The sequence below is a fragment of the Octopus bimaculoides genome, chromosome 20 (genome assembly GCF_046866305.1).
Source record: "Octopus bimaculoides isolate indiv1 chromosome 20, ASM4686630v1, whole genome shotgun sequence".
Lineage (NCBI taxonomy): Eukaryota > Metazoa > Mollusca > Cephalopoda > Octopoda > Octopodidae > Octopus > Octopus bimaculoides.
Window position 1 is genome coordinate 19,847,061 of NC_142947.1, and position 5,765 is coordinate 19,852,825.

General features: G+C 39.8%; 1 long non-coding RNA gene across 1 annotated transcript; it reads left to right on the top strand.

Moving 5' to 3' along the window:
* The first annotated feature begins 4,253 nt into the window (after nucleotides 1–4,253).
* On the top strand, nucleotides 4,254–5,436 carry LOC149131616 (uncharacterized). Its single transcript, XR_016237468.1, has 2 exons — nucleotides 4,254–5,276; nucleotides 5,321–5,436. It is a non-coding gene; the product is annotated as an uncharacterized LOC149131616 (long non-coding RNA).
* The last annotated feature ends 329 nt before the right edge of the window (nucleotides 5,437–5,765 follow it).

Consider the following 5,765-nt stretch of genomic DNA (forward strand, 5'->3'; position numbering starts at 1 on the left):
AACAAAAAAACAAACTTTGCTGATGCACTCAGACAAAAAAAAAACAATTTTGCACTTCACAACAAAAGAAATTCAAGAAACAAAAAAACTATTAAGCCAACAAGGATCAAAACTAAAATTTAAAATACCTCAAGAAATCATTCATGATGTACAAAAACAAACTATCACATACAAAATTTTGAACACAAAAACAAGAAAACCAGAGCAACCAGCAACAGAAATTATTGAACAATGTTTGTATCCCATATTAGCCCACAAAAACTACATAAATTGGGGGAACAGTTTCGCCAGCGTGCAAGTTAGATTTGACAGCGAAGAGAAAGCGAAAGAGTTATCCACGCTGACTCTTCGTTCCGAAAATATAATATTGGTGCCCACGTACCTTGGACAAAGGGTAACCAAAGTATCGATAAAAAATGTCCCTCCAGAAGTGGAACCACAATGGCTGTTATCAGCTATTTGTTATCACATGGAAGGAAATATAAACATTCTAGAAACTACTGCATTAAAGCAGGAAGACTGGAATGGAAAAAAATTCGATGTCCTGTTACAGATTACACAGGAAGAATCAAAAGAAATTCCAACTCAAATTGAGCTGCCAGACGGCCACACCCTCTACGTTGTGGTAGAAGGTAGAAGGCCTCGATGCTACCTGTGTGGCATCGAAGGGCACCTCAAAAAAGATTGCCCAACAGCAACAGATAACAAAAAACAACAAGAAGGAAAAACAGCCAAAAAAGGACCCCTACTACCCACACCACCACGAACACAAAGAACGAGCAAAAGGAGCAAGACAGAAGAATCCCACAAACCAAACCCGCCTACACCAACAAATGTACCCGAAAAAACACAAACAACAACTACAAGAACTAAGGAAACTGTAAAAGCAAAAGACAATACAAAAACTAATTCCCCTTCTCCCACATCACATACACCACAAGCAGATAATCAACAACCATCAACAACACACCCACTTCAACAAACAAACACACAAGCACACGACATGCCCTTACCCCCTTCCGATTCCTCAGAAGACTCGTCCGAGGGAGAAAGTAGCAGTAGTGAGTGGCAAATAGCCCGAAAAGGACGGAGGAAAAGGAGTAAAAGAAGAACCAAACCAAATGCAAACACCAACAAAGCAGGGAGATATACATCTCCCGAAACCATCGTCTCCAAACATACCACAAACAACATCAACACCACAAGAACACATACAGAAAACATGCTCACAGCAATAGACACTACAAACACAGAATTAATGAACTACATAAATACAAAAACAAACATAACAAAAAAACAACCACCCATACACGACGCCACCTAATCATATAAAAATTTACCATATCACGCCAACATTACACCACACTTTAAAATCCCTCTACCCCAATGCGGTAGGGGGATGCCAAAAATATTTAGCCAAAAAACTTTACAGCAGCCTCCTTAACGAACATTCAAAGGAAAAAACAACCGAACTTTCGAACGGTAAGTAACTCTTTGTTTCTTTTTAAGCAGAGCGTTACTTGCGTTAATTTCGTAAATAAATTTTTTCAATTAGTGACATTAATGCCCGAGGTTACCGTGGTCTTTTCGTAGGTTTTTCTTTCCACGGATAACCTCCCCATTTCTTGGATTAAAAATTTTTTTTTTTTTTTTACATACCCCAAACGTTTTCGATACCTTTTGATCGTTATCCCCATTTTTTCTCGTCCCCTCGAAAAGAAAAACTCTACATTGTATTTGTCCCATCTATGTTGAGCCCTGTGTGGCTAATAAAAAAATCTATCTATCTATCTATCTATCTATCTATCTATCTATCTATCTATCTGTCTGTCTGTCTGTCTGTCTGTCTGTCTCTATCTATCACTGTGTGTGTGTGTGTGTATGTGTGTGTGTATAGATATTTGAGTATTTGTGTCTGTTTGTCCTATATCACTGCTTGACAGCCAGTGGTGGTGTGTTTAAGTCCCCGTAACTTTGCAGTTCGGCAAAATAGCCGATAGAATAAGTACAAGCTTAAAACAATAGTACGGGGTCGATTCGTTCAACTAAAATTCTTCAAGGCGGTGCCCCAGCGTGGCCGCAGTCTAATGACTAAAACAAATAAAAGATAAAAGATATTTTTGATATATGTGTGTGTATGTGTGTGTGTGTGTATACATACATATATACATACACTTATATTTCTTTTCTTTCAGTTATTAGACTGAGACCATTTATATATATATATATATATATATATATATATATATATATATATATATATTTACATCTATATATGTGTGTGTGTGTATGCCTCTATATATGTATGCGTGTGTGTGTGTGTATATATATGTATATATATACATACATATATATGCATATATATATATAGATGTATGTATATACTTATATGTATGTATATACATACATATATATATATATATATATATATATATATATATATATATATATTTATCTATATATATATATATATATATATGTGTGTGTGTGTGTGTGTGTGTGTGTGTGTGTGTGTGTGCATTATGTATGTATGGGCGTACGTATGTATATGAATGTGTGTGTGTGTGTATGTATGCATCTCTGTATGTGCGCGCGTGTATATGTACTCGCCAACGTACACGCTTACACACAAACACATACACACAACACATCAAGCAAAGCCCCCCCCCCCAAAAAAAAACAGCAAGCAGTACAACGGTCTGTATATACAATCAACACAGACGCTATAACTATACAACTGTCAACCCAGCCATTGAAGCTTGTTTAATCTTTTAGTTTATGGCATTTTCTGGTTTTCCCGTAAAAAAAATTATACAGACAATCCCTCCCCCCACTACCACCTCGCCCATAGTTCTTTCCCCTTCCCTACATTCACACACTTATAGCTCCCTCCACAGTCACCCTTGTTAGGAGATTAGATAAAGGAGCAGTGATTGAGGTGGAGTGTCGGGGGGGGGGAGTAGGTTTGATCGCATGCAGTGCCATAGTGCTGATAACGTCTATGCGCGCGAGACAGTGTGTATTTATATATGAAGAAAAATGGGGAAGGGGAGGACCCAGGGACAATAACTGCTTAAAAACGTAATAGTTAAAGCGGGCACAAGTATACTAGTTGTAGTTAAGAAATCTTTATTAATTAAAGAGCAGGCATGGCTGTGTGGCAAGAAGCTTGTCTCACCCAACTATAGGGTTCCGTGTTCAGTCCCAGTGCGTGGCACCTTGGGAAATTGTCTTCTAGTATAGTCTTGGGCCGACTAAAGCCTTGTGAGTGGATATGGTAGACGGAAACTCGAAAATGGCCGTCGAATGGATTTATACATGTTGAAGAATAGTGGGGAGGGGGGCTGAAATAGACCCTCGGGCGATTGCTTCTCTCAACAGCATAGTTCCGGGTTCAGTCTCACTGCGTAGCACTTTGGGTAAGTGTCTTCTATAGCTTCGAACCAACCAAAACCTTGTGAGTGAATTTGATAAACAGAAAATGAAAGAAGTTTGTCGACTATATTCATATATTCTTTTATTCTCTTACCTTTTTTTAGTCATTTGACCGGTGGAGCACCGATTATTTATAGTGTTTTTGTTGAACATTTCGACCCCAGGACATATTTTTAAGCCTAGTACTTATTCTATCGGTCTCTTTGCCCAAAGCGCTAGGTTACGGAGACGTAAACACACCAGCACCGGTTATCAAGCGATGATGAGGGTGACAAATACAGACAGAAAGACACATACACATAGATACATAGATACATGCATACATAATATATATACACGAAAGGTTTCTTTCAGTTTCCATCTGCCAAATCCACTCACAAGGTTTTGATTGGCTCGTGGCTAAAGTGGAAGACACTTGCCAGAAAACCACGCAGTGCGAATGAACCCGGAACCATGTGGTTGGGAAGCAAGCCTCTTGTCACACAGCCACAACTGCGCTCTGTTAAAGAACATTGGGGAAATAGAGCCAGGGGCGATGGCTGCTGGAAACGCATTTGTTGTAGCAAGCACTAGTAAACTAGTTTCAGCTTGGTTAAGAAATCTTAATTAAGGCGCAAGAGTGGCTGTGTAGTAAGTAGGTTACTTCCAAGCCACACGGTTCCGGGTTCACTCCCACTGCATGGGAACTTGGGCAAACCCGTCGTATATAGGTATATATATATATATATATATAAATATATATATATATATATATATATATATATATATATATATATATATATATATATATGTATATAAAAGATAATAAGAGTGAAAAAACTACAGAAGGCTTGTGTTACATGGTTAAAGTATATATTTAAATTATGTCAGAAAAATGTTAGAAAAATGTTATAAAATCTTTTTGGTATATAAACATTGTATTTTGAGAAATAACTGGTTTCGTGTTGTATGTGTGTATGTGTGTGTGCATGGTTTGGTGGTTTATCTGTTAGTGTGATTGTGTGTGTGTGTGTGTGTGACGTAGTGAAAGGAATTAGTAGCAGGAATAGTTAGTAGATGCTTAAGAACAGTGTTAGGTAGAAGGTCAACAGACGGTTTTTGAGTATGTGTGTGTTCGTGTGTGTGTTTGTGTGGGGTTGTAGGTGTTGGGAACGTGTACGTGTACGTGTGCGTGTGTATTTTGTATGTGCGCGTGTGTGTATGTGTATGTTTTTGTGCGTGTGTGTGTGTTTGTGTGTATGTGTATGTTGTGTATATGTGCGTTGCTGTGTACGTGTGTGTGCGTGCGTATGCTATTGTATGTTCGTGTGTTGTTTATGCCCATGTGTGTGTAATTGTATCCGTGTCTGTGTGAGTGTGTAGTGTTGGTGAGAAGTGTGTGTGCGTGTATGTGTATATTGTGTATGTTTTCGTGCGTGCGTGTGTGTTATGTATGTGAGTGAGTATTGTGTATGTGAGAGGTGTGTGTGCGTGTGTGCATGTGTGTATATGTGTATGTGTGTTGTGTATGTGTGTGTGTGTGTGGTTTTGTGTATGTGAGAGGTGTGTGTGTATGTGTGTGTTTATGTGTGTGTGCGTGCGTATGTGTGTGAGAGCGTAAGGATGTGTGCCAGGTATGTGTGTTATTTTGTGTGTGCACTCCTGTGTGTATGTGTGTGCATGTGTATGCGGCTGTGTATGTAGGCGTGCGCGTATATATGGGTGTGTGTGTATAGGGCTGTGTGAGGTGTGTGTCTCTACCACTGTGCGTGTGTGTGTGTGTATGTATGTGCGTTCGTCTATATGTGTGTGTGAGGGCGCGCATGTATGTTTGTCATGTATGTGGGCGGTATATATGTAAGGTGTGTGGGAGGTGTGTGGGCGGTGTGTGGGAGGTGTGTGGGAGGTGTGTGGGAGGTGTGTGTGTAGGTGTATGGGAGGTATGTGAGGTATGTGTGAATGGGGGTATGTATGGGTTGTCAGGTGTGTGGGAGGTATTTGTGAATGGGGGTATATGTGGGTTATGTGTGCAAGGGTGTGTATGCTTTGGTGTGTGTGTGTGTGTGTGTTTGCGTGATTGTTAGCGTGTGTGTGTATGCGCAAGTGTGCGTGTGTATGTGCGTTTGTATAAGTGTGTGGGCGAGTCTGAGCGTGCATGCATATGTGTTGTGTGTGTGTGTGGTGTGTTGGGGGGTAGGTGTGCTTACATGTGTGTGTATGGGTGCGTGTATTTTTTGTGTGTGGGTATGTGTGCGTGTAGGAAGAGGTGAGATAAAATATGGAGAAATGTAGTGAGTGTAATAACAAGAGAATAATGGATATAATGTAAAGGGGACGAGGGGGGGGGGTAC